This window comes from Odontomachus brunneus, unplaced genomic scaffold, assembly GCF_010583005.1.
Source record: "Odontomachus brunneus isolate Ranch 3 - 2012 unplaced genomic scaffold, Obru_v1 Obru_scaffold_117, whole genome shotgun sequence".
In the NCBI taxonomy this organism is placed as follows: domain Eukaryota; kingdom Metazoa; phylum Arthropoda; class Insecta; order Hymenoptera; family Formicidae; genus Odontomachus; species Odontomachus brunneus.
In genome coordinates, this window is record NW_022639567.1 from 903,662 (window position 1) to 924,175 (window position 20,514).

General features: G+C 34.1%; 1 protein-coding gene across 4 annotated transcripts in view; it reads left to right on the top strand.

Annotated features, from left to right (window-relative positions):
• The window catches only part of LOC116849468 (kynurenine/alpha-aminoadipate aminotransferase, mitochondrial-like), a 129,124-nt gene that overhangs the window by 91,380 nt on the left and 17,230 nt on the right, over positions 1–20,514 (top strand). Inside the window, exon 1 of one of the 4 annotated variants that reach the window (XM_032826636.1) lies at positions 19,012–19,116. The exons of 1 other annotated variant lie outside the window; for it this stretch is intronic. The gene's annotated coding sequence lies outside the window, so the exon portion shown is untranslated. Of the gene's footprint in view, positions 1–19,011; positions 19,151–20,514 lie in introns of those variants that run through there. 2 more of the 4 variants (XM_032826637.1, XM_032826638.1) reach the window with 2 other exon arrangements.

The following is a 20,514-nucleotide window of genomic DNA, read 5'->3' on the forward strand; positions in this document are numbered from 1 at the left end:
GAGAGAGAGAGAGAGAGAGAGAGAGAGAGAGAGAGAGAGAGCACGCAAGAATCTGAGAAATTGCTGGCGCGCAAATTCGCCAACGAGTTTCACGAAGTGTCTGAAACTCTTAACACGTCACTTGTAAATGTTGATCGAATGTGGCGACGATTCGCGCTTGCGAATCAGAGACATCTAATATTTAACATTTAATATTATTACATAATGTTATAAATTATTAGCATTTAATATTTAAATGGAAATCCTTGCTCATTTATCGGAGGACTATGTGAAATATCACGATAAATTAAGACAGACCATAGTTAGATAGCAGATTTTTCGGAATTTCGAAGTTACTTCTCAGACACCTAATTGCTATAATCAATTGTGTAAAAACATGGTAGAAACAAACTTCTCATTATGTTTTATGCTCGCAATAAACCTGCAAACCGTATATTCTTCTGTAATAACCGAAATACGAATATAATCATCTTCTTTTGGCCATCTTATCTTGGTGAGGTTGACTAGTAACAGAGTAAGAAAGCCATATATCAAATATGTATTCTAATTGGCAGTTGCAGGGTCTTCACGAGAAATCGCCTTGCCAGTTCTTACATAGTGGCCAACTTTCTCTCATCCGGCTACATGATCAATTTCAATCATTTTATGAATGAAAATTGCTTTTGTTACACAGAATAGTGTACCATACACTTGAAAAGAAGTCTCCTCATTTTAACTAATAACGCGCCGCTTAAGTTTATTCACTCATGATGGAGAATATTAATACCAAATTTTTAGACACTCGAAAGTGTACTTGGCTGATCCTGAAAAAGAATCGGTCTTTTCTGTTTCTCAAATATAACGTTATCCCAATTTTAATGAAAAACTCAGAAGAAAATATCTATGTTCTAAAAGGAACATCTTGCGACTTCGTTTCCATTATTCCTGCCGCGATAAATACATAAACACATAAAATAATCACATGGCCAACAATGCTCCTTAGGCCAACTGAACTTGATCTTCCCTACATGGATTATATGCATAAGGACGAGAACGACGCTTCTCGTTGCACTTTGAGTGTCGCAACAGTCGCAATGCCTCATAATCGCCCGAGATCGTAATCCTGTAATTCCGAGGAGACGAAAACGCAATCGATTCACGCCGCGAACGTGATAATCGTGTTATCGAAATCGAGTAATAATCAAATGAAAGCATTTCGCCCCGACCCAGATGAGCGTCTTAACGAAGTTCATCCGAATTATCAGCAATTATCGGGCCTTCGGTATAATTCCGTTAGCGACACTGAAGTTGGAAAAGGCGCCCGCTAAAAGCATTCTCCCGAAAGGTCAAATCAGATTGCTGAATCGTTGACAGAAATCATTCCGAACGCGATTACACAACTTGCTGAAATACAATGATCTCTATTGTCATATGAAGAGAGGAGATGGCAAGGGGAGACTGCGATCGCGAGATAACTAAAAGAGAACATTATCGTCGCAACAAACGTAATGTTTGAAACACAAATGGCAGATTTTATAAATGAAATGAAGCAAAAACAAGTTATATATAACTTTTCCAGTACTTGAGTTCATACAAAATTAGGATATTATTTGTTATTTATTAATGAAGAAATAAGTAATAAGTATTAATAAAAAAATAAGATCAGCAAGGTTATAAGATGTACAATCAATTACACTGAGAGAAAAAATATTTAAAACTAATAATAAATATTTATTTGCTGGATATTAATAATATATTTACTTAAATTTAAATTTTTTGATTCGAACAAATAATTCATCAAAAGCTAAGGTTTTAGAAAAATGTATATATTTCCTTATTTGAAAAACATTTTATATCAATGTCAGCAAATATATTATCCACTTATTAGTATCCACTGAATAAATATTTACTATTTCTCATAGATATCTTTTCTCTCAATATAGAGACGAGACAACCAATAACAATGTATGTAAGTTTAAATTGCGACACTCAGTCATCCATGTGAAATATCTGAACCTTCTAGATATTCCTTCCGGATTCAAATGTTCCATATGAGCCTTTGAAAGAATTTTGTAATCTACATCATACGTCAGTTCTTATTGGTCTTTTTCATTTTTCAGTATTAATCATTAAGTTAATTTAATAACGAGAGTATCTAGCTCGCGGGAAGTGTGCGACTCAGAAGACGTCGACGAGGGGTAGCGCATTCATCGACACGAGAAATCTGGAATCTCGCGGTGTGTTCCGCGCTCGTGTCTCCGCGAGCCGGTGACAAAATTGCCCTCCTTCGATTTCCTTTCTTCGAATTCAACGAACGGTGTTACGACAAAATTGTCACTTATACGCCAACCTCGAAAGAGATAAAGAGGAAACGAGGGCGAGGGTAGGAGCACGGTCGCGACACGGAGGAGAGGAGGATTGGCAAGAAGGAGGGCACAGTGTTGAGGAGAAACGAAGGGTGAGAAAGAAGCAGAGAGAGAGAGAAAGAGAGAGAGAAAGGAATCTAACCCACGAGTACACACGTTGTTACACGCCGGGGAGGTACTCCTGGCGGAGGGTCTTTTTCTGAGGCGGCGGCTTACACGGTGCCGCCAGACCAGGGCCACGGAAAACGTCTTTTACTTCTCGAAACGCGACGTGTGGCGACAATTCCATTGTGCATTTCATTCGGTCGGCCGCTTTGAGATACAAGCACGCATACCCTTTGTCCTGGAGCAGCTCGGGGATAAAGGAGGGGAGAAGGTAAAGAGGGAGATCCTGTATGGCAGCCGGGAGGATTACGAGAGGTGAAAAAGTATTTTGACACCCCGTATAATGGGTCGGCCACGGGGCGCACCCAATTAGGTATCGTCGGGGCGTGAACGAGCGGCGGTCGAAAAAGATACAAAACTGTCTTCGAAGTGGTTACGCGGGATCAGTGGCCATGAAGTTTCGTCTGGCTTGGCACATTGCGCCCGGATACGATCTCCGCTCGTTCTGGCTCTCGAACTACGCTCGCGGGAGACTCGGGGAGCCTCCTCGCGACTCCTACAGTGTCCCTTTGAAACTCGGTTTTGTTCCATCGGGGAGGTAGGGAGCAACGAGTCCTTCGATTCCCATGCAATGAACGGTATCGCTCGAGCAAATGCGTAGCACGAATTTTACGATGAATTAAGGCTTGATATTAATCCTTTATAAGTTTGTGGTCAGTATTTTAAGTTACGTAAGGTTCAAAATGTCTATTGTTTTATACTGAACATTCGACCGTAACGTGTAGCGTAGTTTACCAGATCGGACTGTGAGATAATATATAATGGAATTATATATTAATATATGATTTGAGATAATATATAATGGAAAACAGATCTACACATAATCATACAATTACTTGCTATAAAAAATGTTGCTCAAAAAATGAAAGCATATCTATTTATAATATATAACATAAATTAACATTTTTATAATTTTTTTTACATGAGTGTAACTGCAAATACATCCGACTGGTGCAAATAAACAATTTCTTTGTGTTCATGCAAAGTTTAAGTTTTTATTTACAAGTATTATAATAAAAAAGCAAATTTCTACAAATGGTTGAAATATTGATCATCTGAAAATATTGAAAATCTGAATAACTGAGCACTTTCCCCGAATGCATTATGGTTGATTTTTCCAAGCAATAATTATAATAATAATAAGTATTATAAGATTTTTTATATTTCACATATTTTTGTCATGTATCTAAGTATGTTATGTAACTAAATAGTAACAACTGAAGAGGCAAATAAGGAGTACAGCACGGATGTCTTAGTGCTATTAAATACTAATATTATATAATATTAATATGATAGTGGGAGGATAATTATGTCCAGCATGTCAAACGCACGTATCGAAATTTTTCTTCGATTAACGTACGCGGCGAATCTATCTTTTATACTTAGACCGATCCTTGAGTCCCAACTTTATATATATATATATATATATATATATATATTTAAAATTCCCAAAACCCATTAAACCGATGACTCAAATAGATTCATTATATATGTTGCGAAAAAACTGCCTCCGCCAGGACACGATTATGTTATGTAAACTTAATAGACGTTAAAGTCACTACCTTAAAAAAATTTTATCTTATGAAGAGTTAAGGGTATTGTCTATATTTCTAAAAAATTATGAAGAAATGGGAGATTAGTCCATATTGCGTCTAAACATAATCATAAATAATTTGACATTGATTCAGAGTCTGGATCAGATTCATAAACATAACGCCACACGTATTATACGATTCAAATAAAAAATCATATTTAATTCTAATTAACTCTAAATTCAGATCTGTGTATTTTACGTGAGTTTTAAGTTTCAAGTAACGACTATTAATACGGGCCATGACGGCGACCATTTGAGCAAAAATCCAAAATACAGCCATGATTTTCGAAGATTACACCATTTTCAATGAGACCCTTAAGAGTCAGATGTCAATATTAAATTTGTCAGCACGTCTTTTGAAATGTATTGAACATGCTTATGCTCTCGGTTTAAAAGAGCGGAGGATTAAGACTCCTGGAGAGTCGCATCATCCATCTCTTTTTAATGACATCAGAAGCGAGAAAATGCATGCTAAAAATTCTTGCAAAATACGTCAAGATAAACAGATATATTTACAAAACGACATTTGCGATCGATTAAATACACCTCTGAAATACTCCATACACTTTCCTTTTGTTCTAAAAATCAATAGATCGGAAAATTAATATGACAAGATAATGAGGAAATTAGGTTAGAAAAGGCGATTGCACGTCACATTTATTTTATAATTATCTGTTGATTGTTAGAACAAAAGGAAAATGTACAGAGTATTTTAGAGGTGTACTTAATCGATCGCAAATGTCGTTTTGTGGATATATCTGTTTATCTCGACGTACTTTGCAGTAATTTTTAGCATGCGTTTTCTCGCTTCTGACGTCATTAAAAAGAGATGGATGATGCGACTCCCCAGGAGCCTTAAGCGCGTTATGAAAAGGATACACCGCAAACACACCCGATTTCGAAAAGCAACGCTCGACCTTTCGCTCGCAAATACCCGCACTCCGGTAATTCCATCCCGTAGAAATTTCCCCGCTTCGTCTATAAGACGTAAGTCTGCCGGTCGCGCGACTACGTCCGCTCGCCAGCGGGAAAATAATGAAATTTCAGGATAATCGGTAGGCAATTCATAGTCGCTGAATGGTTTCTATTAACGGCAACGGCACAAGCCGGCGGCCGAAGGCGCCGCGAGGGACCAGCGAGAGGAATCGTAGGAAGACAATCTCCCGTGAGGAGATGGGCCTTTTTTCCTCGCCACTCCTGCCCCGCGCCGCCGTCGACGGCGTCGTCGTTGTCGTCGTCGTCGTCGTTGTCGACGGCGTCGTTGCTCCACCGCACCGAGAGAGCGATGATCTATTTCCTATCGAGCTCGTTCTTTTTCTCTCGCCCCGTGAACCGACTCGCCTACGACGTCTACGATGCCTCGTCCGGTCCGTTAATTCGTCTCCGTCGTTCTCCTCCGTTTCACCTGTGGCGCCCGAGAGGGTTCAGCCTACAGTGGCAGGCGGAACTGACAGAGGGGGTGATTTTAGGTCGGCTAATGTCGTTTCGCTTTTAATGAACTTCTCCGTTCGTTAAGTACGTTTCTCCATCTCCGACTTGCTGCTCGTCGAGCGGCACCTTCGCCGAAGCCGGAGTGAGGGAGAGATATTTTCCACTTACGTCCGACTCTCACCCGGAACTTCGTGCCTTCGCATCATGTCCCCGTGTGTCCGGCACACTTGCGGAATAATGCGAGCGTGACGTGTCATTTCGACATATGCGAAGTCACGGGTGTCATTACTTTAATTCTGTAAGGGAGATCGGGGTTATATGGTCCTAGGAGTATGTTACACATGTGCTTTATTTCAGTATTTATTTTGAGAAGAATATTGGATATAAAATCGCGCGCGCGCGTGAAATGATTCTTTTAGAACATAAATACTTTTCCTTGAGTTTTCATTAAAATCAAAATAATATTACAATTAAAAGATAGAAAAAACTAATTTGGTAATAGTAAAGTAAAATTTCGAGCCTTTTGGAATTTTGTACTAATATTCTCTATTGTGATTTAATGAAATTAAGCGATGTGTTATTGGCTAAATATAATAAAATATAAATGGCTAAAGCGATGTGTTACTGGCTAAATAGAATAAAATTTCTTGCAAATATATGATATACTATTTCTAGTAATAAATGTAATTTTCATTCATTAAATGATTGAAATAGAGCACATAGACAGACAAGGTAAAGTTGGCCCTTAATTAACGTCCGGCAAGAAAACTGTAGAAATCTTTCACGGAGATTTTGGAACTACTAATAGGATACATATTTTATACGTGTTCTTCCTGCGCCGTAATTGTACTTGATACCACTGAGAAAAAAATATTTAAAAATTAACACATATTTCTTAAGTATCATTGACATATTTATTTAAGTCAAAATTCTTTTCATTTAAACCAAAATGTTGTTTATTCGTATTATTTAAGTAAACAATACTCGGCTAAAGTGAAAAGAATTTTTAAGTAAATATGTTAGAGTGGTACCTACCTAAGAAATATTTATTAATTTTTAAATATCTTTTTTCTCAGTGTACAAAACAAAATATACGGTTAACAAGGCGGATATTAATATATAGAAGAAGGTTACTTCTATCATGTTTATACAGTTAGTCACAACAATTAATTGCCTGAGAAGTTATAATTTAGAAATTTTAATATATAAAGCATCTAGCCTCGGTTTTCCTGTTCCATTTCGTTTGGTTCAGATTATGTCGCAATGATTTCTTCAGTGATCGCATTATGCGTCACGAAAAGATAACACATGTTGCTACTTGAGGCAATTAGAAAGCTGTGAAGTTGAAATGACTTGTAATAGACAGATCTGAAATCAACGTTCTCTCTTATAATACTTTATACTTCTACGTGAAGATGTCACCAGTATAAAGACTTTATTTTCTCGAATAATTCTCAGAAATAAATCTCGGAAAATCAATGCAAAACGTTCAGTCATCCAATATATTTACACACACATTTATTTATCATAAAATAAATATTTCTTTAAACAGATGTGTTGTGCTTTCCCCTGAATTGTTTTTATCTACATTTTTTATGCTAGCTTGATTATAAAAGTTTGCAGAAATTAAGGCAAAAACTTTAAATAATTTTGATCTAAAATAGCACTGAATTTCTTGCGCATTTGAACGCGTTTTATTTATCATTGTTAATTGCAGCATTTCTGCTATAATGCCTTTGACAGCCCTTGTTATCTTATGTCGTAAATCTTCTTCATTTTCAGGAATAGTTTCATAGACAGTGTCCTTAATATGTCCCCAAAGGAAAGAATCGCAAGATGTCAAGTCCGCAGACCTCGCGTTGAATGCTGTATCGAACATGATAATTAAAATTTCGCAATTTATGTGTTAATAAATGTTTCGTGAAAAAACATTGTTTATTTTTTTAACCTCTTTGACATTCCAAACCACGCTCAAAAATACTTATAATCCAATTTACTACTTTAATATTTAAGATGTCAATTATAAACGATGCATAACTAGCAATTTTTTATTAGGTATGATTTTGATTGCAAATGACTCTTACTGTATAAATATACAAAAAAAATTATAGGTATCCGTTTAAAAAAACTATGTTGACCTTCATAACTCGTGAAGGTAATAAAAAAAATTTTTATGCCCTTCAGCTAATTCAGAAAAATGTAGCTAATTCAGAGCTATGCAAATTTCTTTTATTAAACTTTCTTGTAACGTCAACCAGTTGCGACATATTTGCTCGGACATCTATGGACACCCTGTATACATTAATTTTATATACAAAGCTTATATAGTTGTCTCCTTTATTGTTATTACTACCATGTCTTTTTGTTTTAATGTGTATCGAAAGTTTAAATATTCGTTTTTAATTGACGCGTAAATATTCGTTTTTAATCATTTTCAGGACGCGCATACTGTATTTATTAACACGAATATCTCGGAAACGGATTAACATTTTTCAACGATTAAGGTATCGTTTCAACCAAGATTTGAGGCTGTATTTTTGATATATATTATGACCTACTTCTTATGATACCTGCAATTTAAAAATTTTAAGATTGTGTTCGCTTATTTTATAATCATTGTCATTTATAGACTTTTTCTAATTTTCCACTTGTTCGATCTTGCTGTTTTCAACGCTTATGTTTTATTCAAAATGATAAATCTTCTAAATCCATAATTTCCTACCTTTAAATTACAACTATCTTTGATAAGTAAACAGAAGATTTAGATTCGAATATAAGGAATGTAACGTCGGGCTCTGTATTATTGATTGTTTTGAGGCTCATCATACCACAAACAGATTTTTAGTACTATAAAATCATTTCGAGCAGAAATTTTTCTTTAAAACACCCCGTTCTGAAAGGGTTGAAGACCTAAATAATAAGAGTGCCCAGGTATTAGGCTCAGGTATTGGTAATTTTACTTTAATTGTCGACAGTGATGATAAGAGAGATAAACAACAAGATGTGTGTTTGCTTATGCAAGAATTACGACGCGCTTGACGTGTAGTCCAAACAGCGAATTAGATTCTTAATTGAATGTAATCTTTCCGTGATAACGACGACGTGTCGGAAGAGGCATCCTCAGCGAACTTTCTCTATATATATCTCAATATTACTCTATCCCACAATATTATTCTCCGGGCATCGATTAACTACGTCGTTACTTTGCCATTATAGGTGCACCAGCTTGGCGCTTATACAAAATGAGCTCGCGGATAATGTTCAAGTACCCGCTACATTAACATCCCTCTCGCGCACTAATTGTTGCTGTCCTCGAGCGGCAACGTTACTCCACGAGAATAGATGAATAAAATTACGCAAATGCAATACGAATTCACTTAAATAATAAAGACATAGGAGAAGTACTCTTTAAATTTCTACGAGTAAAATTGTACGCGGAAAGTACAGTGACAGTCGAGTGACTCAAATTTGATTGACTTTTCACTCGTACAAAATAAATTCTCCACTGGAATTTTGAGCTAATATTTTCATTCAAATAGTAGAGTGAATCAAATTTGTAGATTACAAATCGATTTGCACACTTTTTATCGAGTTACAACGCTTCAAATTGTCAGAATTGAAAGTCACTAGTGATGTGCGCAGTAATCGGTTATGATAAGAGCCAAAGCGACAATACAAAGCGTCGCATTTATGAAATTTGAGAGCAAGAATTTATTTCAGTTAAGAGAACTTATTTTGAGAAATGTAATGTTTGTATATTTATATATTTATAATCAGTTACTATGCTCTCGTACTTATCAGCAGTGACTTCCAATTTTGACACCTTAAATAAAGCACTGCAACTTTGTTCGACGGAAAGTGTGCAAAACGATTTGCAATCAACTATACTCCACCTTTTCAAAGAAACAAATTCACTCTCATTCATTGAAATATTCTCTCATATGAAAAAAAAAAATGAAAAATCCACTCTAAATTTGAATTAAACGTTTATTCCTGTAAACCTCCGAGTCAATATTTTCATTGATTCGAATCAATCTGAAAATTCTGACTCGTTTTGAGTAAAGTTTCACTCTAAGGTCGGTACTCATAGTCGGATCTTATATTTAAGACCGCCTTCTTAACCGTTTATCTTCAGATGCTTTGTAGCTAATGAAATCATTCGTAGAACATATAAAGATAAACTTAAGACGGTCTTAAATATAAGATTCGACTATGAATACCGGTCTAAGTGATTTAGGAAGTCTCAAAAACTATAAATTATATGTTATAATTGCGCACGTGTTTGTACAGAATGCCAATAATATAATAATGATTACAAACAAACATTTCAGGTACTCTATCATCTCAAACTAATCTATCGAAACATTCTCTTCTATACAATAAAAATCCACTGTAAATTGAATTAAATATTAATTCTCGTAAATCTAAGTAGTAGTATTTTCATTATAGCTTTGAATAAATGTTCACTCGTGTTGAGTGAGTTTTCAAGAGAGAGAGAAAGAGAGAGAGAGAGAGAGAGAGAGAGAGAGAGAAAGAGAGAGAGAGAGAGGGGGAGAAAGAGGGAGGGAGGGACTAAGGCTGTGGATTGACGTTACCGTTCAAATCCACGATTAAATAGAGTATAGAAACTGGTATTGGCAGAGAATCGCAGCAAGATCTGCCGATAACTATCCACCGATCGGTGCAGTCACGTGGAAGAGAATTTTTTCCTCGATCAAGTTGCGTGCTTCCTTGCTTCTTGGATTTAAAAGCAGTCGCCATTGATTCGCGCTCGATAACAGCGCTCGATGGATATGAAAAGATTTGATGCGTCACACTTTCAATTAGCCCGTCGATCATACACACCAATCGTTGTGTATCGATAACGAAAATTTAGCAAAATCACAGCTTTATTTTAAACGGACGGCTGTCCACGTGCGTTGTAATTTTGGCGCGTGCGAAATTGCGTGAATGATTCGAAGAAGAACTCGACACGATCGTAAAAATTCCTCGCGATTCCCCGTCGTAGGGGAAGATACCTGGAAAAACTTTCATGTATATCATGACATGAGACAATGATGGAAACTTCACTATTTTTTAAATTACATTTGTCAAACAGTAAGACAAACATATTTGACAAATAAATATAATATTGAATTAATTATTAAATTTACATCATACATAAATATATTTTTGTCATATTGAGATATAGAGTAATATAGATTTATTGAAAGTTACATTTAGGTTCTTGTATTACATCTCACATAACATTATGTTTAAAGCATATTTTAATCATTTCCTTCGTATTTTTTCCATATTTTTATTCCGTAATTCTATGCATGGGAAAAATATTGTAGTAACAATTATATCAAATTATTTTTTTATTTTGCAATGTTTTTAAGCTAGATTGTACTGTATGTTTTTAAGCTGGTATATATACTGTAATATAAATTACTATAATTTATATAAGTATTACTGTATTTATATAAATATTATTTATATAAATATTACTATAATTTATATAAATAATTACTGTAATATAAAATACTAATTATAATTACTATAATTACTAAAAATAATAAATTTGACGCTCTATATATTTTATATACAATTTATAAATAAATATAAAATTATATACAATTTTTAATAAATATACAATTTATAAATATTTTTATTTAATATCAAAAGATATTCAAGTAATTACAATAATTTTGACTTAATTTGACTTTTATATGAGTGAAAAGTCATTTTTAAACAATTCTATAGTAATTTTTATAGTAATTTCGGTCAATAATTCTGTATGATACAAGATTATAAAAGTTTTGTTATTTTTAATACAATATTTCTTCTACGTGATAAATATGAATGCCATATGAATTACTTATAAGGGACGCATCCTTTATAAATTGGCTGATATAAAGTTGCTGCCAAATTTATGCACTATCTCAGCAGCAAAAAACCAATGTAATTTGAACACGGTTAACTTCTCCGTGCTTTCGATCTCGATAAAACGTACCTTAACGCCAATCGACGTTGCGTTTTTTTCTCCGTTCTTCCTTTCATTCTCACAAACGGTTATCGACAGTCATCATTCGCGCATTTACAGCACCGACATGTCCGTAACTGATATTCCCGCCGTATCGGTTTCTTTTCTATTCTCGTCGCTTCCTCATCGAGCTCCATCACTGCGTCGCCGTAGCCGGGCGATTTTCACTCAGAAGCATATTCGCGGATTCGCCGCGCGCGCGGTTTTTGCAGTTGAGAAGTCTTACTTTACGTAATTATTAGTACATGTCGCTGACGCGTCTATGTGCGCGGGATTGATGCGGATAAGCGCTTATCACCGCGTGCGCCGCGATTTGTCGGTATCGCGAGGGGGCGCGGTGTAAACAGCCCGTGACAATATTAACACCCGTATCGGTTCGCGCGCACGCACGCGCGTATAGATATGACTCATTATAAGTAAATAACAATGGACAACGCGTCACAATAGACACGTATTGGCGCGTGACAAGCTTCTCGATCTTGCGGTAACGCCGAGACCTGCGGAAAGCGCGAGATAACCCGAGTTGTGCGCGCACGCTTGGTGTTATTCTCGCGCGCCCGCGTGAGAAGAGCGAAGACAGTGTACTTCATTATCGCGCCGTTATTATCGACACTGACGTCTGGCCGGTCTTCGTAACAAAGGCAGGAAGATCGGTTTCTCGGTGGAGCGCGAGAAAAATCGCGCACAGCACTTGTCGATTATAGGCGAGAGTCGCGCTCATGGCTATCGCAAATAACTTAGCGGGTAATAAATAATGGCAAAAGGAAGAAAGGAAAATGCGCGGTCGCGTGTCGCACCAAAATCCCGCGATCGCAGCTTGCAAATCGAACTTATAAATCACGCACGGAAGAAATATTGCATTAAAAATTACAACGAAACCTTTTTAATCTTGTACCATATAGAATAATGACCGAAATTACTATAAAAATTACTATAAAATTGCTATTAACTCATACAAAAGTCAAATTATTGATGTTGACTTTTGTTATAGTAAAAAGTCATAATTAACTTTTTACTATAAAATTGTAAAATTGTAATTACTTGAGTATTTTTTATATTGTATATAAAAATTATATTGTATATAAAATATATAAAGCGTCAAACTTACTATTATTTTTATTTATTATTTAACTTACTATTAAATTTATTTTACTATTAAATTTTTATAGTAATTTATATTACAATACATAATCCAGCTTGTAAATCGAGTTGTCCTTAACGAACAAGTGTAAATTTAGTAAGAAATTTATTAGTCAATTTGTAAAGCTTGTGTCCCTTCGACACTTCTCTCTCTTTTTCTCTCTCTTTCTCTGTCTCTCTCATATAAAATATAAAAGGAATAATGTATGATGACACAAAAATAAACCGCTTTCAAAAATCTTAGAAACCTTAAAATTGATCATAGTTATGCAAGAATAATCCAATCCACGACTTCCAAATCACGATTTCTGAATTTTTGTTATCAATGGTTAGTCCATATAATTTTTCTACATAAAACAGAAAAGATAAAATTAATTTTAAAACATTTTTTATTTTCTACCAGTTGCACCATTTTTTAATTAGTTACGTCTTTTTCACCCATTTTTCAAAGCTCAAGCTTGTTAATGAATACACTTAAAGAAAAGAAAATTGACCATACTTGACTTTTTGAACAATTGAGAAGAACTTCAGTGCTATCTGTACTTTTTAAATCATGTATCAGATTTTTATTTTCATTTTTCTCGAAACGTATTTCATGTTGGTTATATTATTTTTGCATAATTACGGTCAATTATAAAACAATTTTGTCACACAATATTCCTGTGTATCTACTATCCTATTTTAAAATTCTAATGATATTAGAAGTCGACACGAAAACTTGACTGATCGAGTCAGTAATTACATACACGCTTTCTAACTTGTCTTTCTGCCGACTTCTAATATCGTTAGAATATTAAATTTAGGTTACAGGTTAAATTTAGGTTAGAAATATTAAGTCAACATTATTTTATATATGTTAGAGCTCTTGAGGTTTTTAAAGTCGGTTTATTTTTGTTAAAAAAACTTTTTATTTCATATTTTTTAATTATTTGCTGAAAGTCTGTTTTGAAGTCGATTAAAATAAAGGTTTCGTCTTGTATCTCTAGATATTCTTGGCTTTTCAAGAAAGTGATAGAATTACCCAATTTTTAGATCATCTCTCTCTCTTTCTCTTTGAATAAAATGGCAATCTAAGAATCTTGTACATAACATATTAAAAAAAAATTACAAAAAATTTCATGTCAGTGTCTGTAACGATTCTCGAGTTATAAAGGAATATATAAATGAAGCATAATAGTGTAGAAACATAATAAATTAAGAAGCTTCTTTTTGTAAAGAATCTTTCGATTAAAAATTTGCTCAAAATTTTTTATGTAAAATGTAATATAGAATATAGCTTTTACAAAATTTTGTCATTGTTGCGCCAACATAATTAAAAAAATGAATATTATAGTATGATATAATATAATGATTAATTCAAGATTTAGCTCATTAATATAATTTTAAAAAATTGTAGTTTCCATCATCGATTATTTCACATTTATGATAATATCTATTTAAGGATTTTTATGAAAATCATAATATGAGACAATCTTCAAAATATATGTATAAGATATGTATAAGATAAGTATAAGATATGTATAAGATATGTGTGTGTACGCGCGGGAGTGTATATATGTGTGTGATCTATATATATAAAAATAATATAAAATAATATAAAAATGGAAACTGCAATATTTTTAATTATATTTATGAAGTAATACAAATATAATACAAGCAAGTATAATCATTAAGTTTACTTTACACAATAATATAAATTTTTTATTATATTGTTGCAGCAAATTTACTAAAAGTTATATACAGACTTTCATATTACGTTTTGCATGATATATTGCCTTGACTAAATTTTGATAATTCTTTTCGTGTTTCTTTTGTATTTCATTATTTTAAAAATATGAGTGCCGTATGGAGCACTTATAAGGCATGCAACCTTTACAAATAGGCTAATAATGTTGCTGTTGAGTTTTTGTACACCTGTCTGTATTTGGATACATCTGGTTCGTTCCGGTTCACCGTGTTTCGTTTCGGTACGTTGCTTGTCGAGTAACGGTTTCTCCCGATCGCAGTGCGAATTCCGGCGTGTCGTTTACCCCGATTAGAATCACCGGATCGATTTACGCACTCGATTTGTGAATTTTTCGACGGCAGCTCGGCCGACGTGTCGCGTTCACTCGCACGCCGAATATCCGACGCCATTCAGTCAGCTGGCTGGACGCCGTTAGTTCGATGTATTACCGATATCGGACTTTTCAACGATTTTGCAATTGCCCGATGTCAGTTATTAACGAGCGATTACGCGTGCAAACACAAGCATTGTTGACGTTCGCGCTCGCGCGTCCCCATTCGTGCATGCGTCATGCGAATAAATTATATCAACATATCTTTGGTCAGTAAGAGTCGAGACTCAGATATTACCAACTATTAAATGCTGAAAGGATAACGATGTTTGACAATGTTAACACACGTACCGAATAACAAAGATATATGTTTAATTAAAGCGATATCCACTTTATAGAGCCTTATATAAAATTGTAAGTTATATCACTCTCGCGAATGATAAACATGTGGCATGAGAACAATCGCGTATTGCGGTATCGATGATTCTAAATCGAATTCCTCTTGTTTCACTGCTCGTATCTGAATTCTCTCAATTAGTCGAAAATGTAATTTAATTGCACATGATTCTAATTGGTGACAGCGTGCGACAGAGAGAGAGAGAGAGAGAGAGAGAGAGAGAGAGAGAGAGAGAGAGAGAAAGAGAGAGAAAGAGAGAGAACTCTGGGACTAATAATCATCACATGTTTATCATGTTTATCCTGATTATTAGCTCTTTATCGTCTTTTTTATTCTGCACTATTAGACAAACTGAACCTGATACAAGGGCAAGATGGCTATGTTGCTGCATGTTCGTATTTTGGTTAAACCAAAATATTGCAAATTAATAGAGTCGCATTAATATATAGAAGAAGGTTTATCTCTATCATGTTTATACAGTCAGTCACAACAATTAGTTGCCTTAGGAGCTGTAACTTCAAGATTCTAAAATGTAGGGTATCTTATCCTGTTCTTTCATAACATTACGGATCTCCCTTATTAATTAATTATTTGCTTCTCTGAGACGAATACGCGATGCGCCACGACGCAGCTCGTCATATGATCTTCATTTTATATGATCAAAAAAACATTTCGTTTTCATCATCCTTTCTTCTGATCCGCCTCGTCGTCGCGCGCCGCGGTGAAGTGTGCTGAGGTAAATTTCTGCCGACTATTGCGTCAGAATTGCGAGGCTTGGTGAATTTCTAACCGTTATATAAACAGCGTGTGACCAGAATAAAGAAGAAATGCGTCTCGCGGGGGGAAGAGAAGGAAGAGATGATCTTCCCGCGTTAAATAGCGCTTGCTGATGTGACCTGCAACCAAGTCGTAAATTTCTTGCTGCGCAAGAAATGTCATTTTTGCATTTTATCGTTCACGAGATTTATAAGAAGCGACGAAAAGTTTCGTCTTTCACTGATACAGAGCGTCGAAGGCCGACGGGGAGACCATTGGCCTCTCTCGACCTTCAACGCTCTTTTTTGTCGCCGCGATGTTGATTTTTAATCGACTTTAAATAAAGCAAGTTCTCACTTTGTCGTATACATATATTTGATCTCCGATAACTCGAGAAAGTTAAACTTAATTAATCGTTAGAGATACCGAGATGAAACTTTTTGTAAGTTGTTCAGTATGTTATCTGCATGGTATTTAGATTAATGGCATTACTCGGTTTCGCGTTCAGATGATCTGGAAATTGAGTTATTTCATTTAAATTAGGCAAGTTTCTTGAAAATCTGAGAATATTTAGAGATTCAAGACGAAACTTCTAGTTTCGTCTTCAATCGACTTCAGAAACGAACATTTAGCGAATAATTAAAAAGTGCGAGATAAAAGACCATCTTAAAAAACCATCTTCAGAAACCTCAAAAGAGCTAAAAAGTATGAAATAATTTTGAATCAATGTTTTTATGTATCTACAATACTATTCTAGTATTCTAACGATATTAGAGATTGACGCGAGAAAGGCAAATTAGAAAGGTAAACTAACTATATACATTTACAAAGAGATAAAGAATAAAGATAAAGGCAAATTAGATAGATAAATTAACTATATACATCTACAAAGAGATAAAGATAAATAATAAAGAAACAAAGAAGAAATTATTTTTTTTTATTAATTCAATTAATCAGGTTTTCACGCCGATTTCTAATATTGTTTAAAACATTAGAATAAAATTGAAAGTACATGAAAATATTGATTCAAAATTACTTTACACTTTCTAGGATTTTTGAGATTTTTGAAGACGATTTATTCATTTTTTTTTTAATATTTTCTGATGCTTATTTCCTTCATGATGTTTACCGGACGCACACTTGCATCATTCATTCACTGATGTAACCGTATGTTTGTATACATCATGATGAACCAGCACGTAATATCAGAAAAAAATACGGTAACGATAAGATATTGATTCAACGTTTGATCTACTAATCCTTTTATTTGCATTAAGCTATCTCCGTGCTTTTTAGAAATGTTCGATATTCTCTGCAAATTTTTTATTCCCATCGATTATCGGCTTTTTATAATTTTCTAGATTGCAGCAAACTAAATTGCAGCTAAATCTAACCTACCTAAATCATCGTTTATAATTTCATATGTCTATAAGTACGTTGTACTTGGCATAAATAACCTATAAAACTATTAAGAATATTGCATCACTTTGGTTACATTGTGTAATGAAAGAGCCACAGTCTCTCTTTCTTTTTAAGCTATCCTTTTTTTACATTTCTTGAAACGATATTGATAAATTATTCGACGAATTGTTTGAACAATTTATTATTTTTAAACTCTTAATCGGCAGATAGTAATACAATCAATATATAACATGTATGAATTTCGAAATCACTCTTTATGTAGCGTGAAAGTAATTTTTATTAAATTATTAAATTTTATGTTTTTGTGTATATTAAAAAATACTTTTTCAAGCGTACATTTTTAATCGCACTTTCTCAAAAATACAAGTAATAATATTAGATGTTTCGGTTAATTTTGAGGAATTTTGTGCAAAAAAGAAACACGTATATTTTAGAGAGACATTAAATTATTATAATTAAAATATTTTCCACCGTTAGCTATAACTTTTTCTCACTTTTCTGGCAATAAGTGGATTCCGCTGTAAAAGAAATGTTTATCTTTCGAAGCAATCCATTCATCGAGCTATTTCTTTATTGCATCATATGTTTTGAAGTGCTGGTCAGTAAGGCCGTGCTGCATCGATCGAAATAAGTAATAATCTGACGGAGCACAGTCTGATGAATACACGATGTAAGACTTCTCATTGAAATTCCGATAACGAATTTTTAACTGCTTTTGCAACGTGTGGTCGAGCATTATTGTGCAACAAAGTCACTTTGTGTTTTCTTTGAGCTATTATTGGACGTTTCTAGTTCAAAGCACGATTCAAATCGATTAATTGTCGTTGATAAAGCTCAGCAGTGACTGTTTGATTCAGTTTCAGCAGCTCATAATACATGATGCCCTTCATGTCCCACCAAATGCATAACAAAACCTTACTTCTATGGATATTGCGTTTTGGAGTCGATGTCGACGATTGGCCTGGATTTACTTACGATTTTTTACGCTTAGGATTATCATAGTATATCCATTTTTCATCGTCAGTTACAATTAGATACAAAAATTTCTTCTTTTTGTGACGAGAAAGCAATGAAGTGCAAATGGTTAAACGATTCTGAATAGCCAATTCAGACAATTCGTGTGAAACCCATTTGCCTTCTTTTTGAATCGTTTCCATTGCGTGTAAACGATCAGAAACGGTTGATTTACCAACATTTAATGTTGTAGCTAATTCTTGAAGTGTTTGAGCTGAGTTTTTACCCAACAATGTCTGCAATTCGGCATCTTCGAACTTTTTTGGTTGACCTAAACGTTCTTTGTCTTTCAAGTCAAAATCACCATTTTTAAATCATCGATACCAGTACTCACACGTTTTAACTGATGGAGCAGACTAAGTTTCTGAGATAAATCAGTGAGCTTCGGCAGCTGTTTTCTTTAAATTAAAGCAAAGTAATAAATGCTGAAAATGCTCTTTATCACGTTCCATGTTTAATCGCACTAAACAGTATGTTTATGTTTACGAATGCACAGGACATGTGTCAATTTGTTTGTAGAGATGTCCTAGCTTTGACATGGTGTACCCATTTTCAAAATGTTTCCAGTAAATTTGTAGCTATAGCCATCTACAGTAAACCCTCAAAACTAACTGGAACACCTAATATATATGTTGAATGTATAACTTTATAATTCAAGGAAGTTACACGTATATTATGTTATCAGTTTTATAACAGCAACGGAAAAGAATGTAGCCTGTTGATAATTAAGTAAGCAGAGAAAAATATTTCGTTGGGTTTCATACATTTTGGTACGTTTTATACGTTTGATTTAAAAAATAAAAAGTAAGTTATAAAAAATAAAAAATATACATTATTTTTTAATATCAATTAAATAATAGGAAAAAGGGCTAATTCGAGTTCAAGATTAATAATGCTATGTACCATATGGGTAAAACCTTCCTTGTGTTAGGAAATAGAGCAATATTTATTGAACATGAATCAATATAAATAATCAAACGTTTCGGCTCAATCATGAACCCTCTTCAGTGATATAAAAAAAACTCAAGGTTTACAAAACGAACGCATTATAAGTAAAAGAATTAATTAAAGACCTTAATAAAATGACATGAATGTTATTCGCAGTATTATAGTTGACAAGACCGTTACCCGACTAATATTAAGAAGTTCAAATTAATACTAGGAAGTAGCCGTCATAACTATAAAAAACCATAAAATAAAATAAAAATAGGTAAGATTAAAATATAATAAATAATTAAAACGGTCAATATAAATTACCTTTGTTGAGCTCGGCTAAAAGTGAAACGATCCTGTCAACGATAACATCGCCACGTCTAAGTAAAAGAAATAATAACAGATTTATATACACGAACATTAACATTGCGGCAACGACTCTTGAAAGAGAAGGAAACAAACAAAGTTTTATTTTCATAATAAGCCGCAGTAGCTGTTGCCCAAATATTCTGTGTCCTTTTGAGAGTTAAGTCCATGCTTTTGAAATTTAATGTAAATCATTTCTAATATCAGGCGTTTCAAGTAATAACGTTCCTCATACAAAACTTTGGCTTGATCCCAATTGAAATCATGGTTATTTCTCAAACGGTGTTCTTATATGGCCGTTAACTCAACTATAGAACTCCTTGGTATTCTCCTATGCTCAGCAATGCGCGTAGAGAGTCTTCTACTAGTTTGACCAACATACGACGCCTCACAACTACTGCATTGCAATTTATACACAACGTTATTATGGAAACCAGGGGCAACCTGTATTTATGCACACAAATCATTCCTGATAATTTATTATTGCAAGAATAAGCAATATTTGTCAAATTATTTTTAAAAAGCTTTGCCAGTCTGTTCGAAATCATACCAAAAAACGGTATGGTAAAATATTTTTTATCATAATCAGATGTCAAATTTGTTTTAACTATCTCTGAACCTCGTCCGCAATTCACTATAAGAAACCTCAGTCTACGTTTTATAATTTTAAAAATTAGGTCCAAAGGATAATTATTATTAATTAGCATCAAAATGATAAAGTCTAAATTATTCTTATGGAAAGTCAGATGACTAAGATAAAACATCCTATCCACCAAGCCAATAATTGTTCCGATCTTGTGTTGAATAGAATGAAAAGACAAATAGTTTAGGTACCGACCAGAAAACATTGGTTTATGATACCAGTCGAA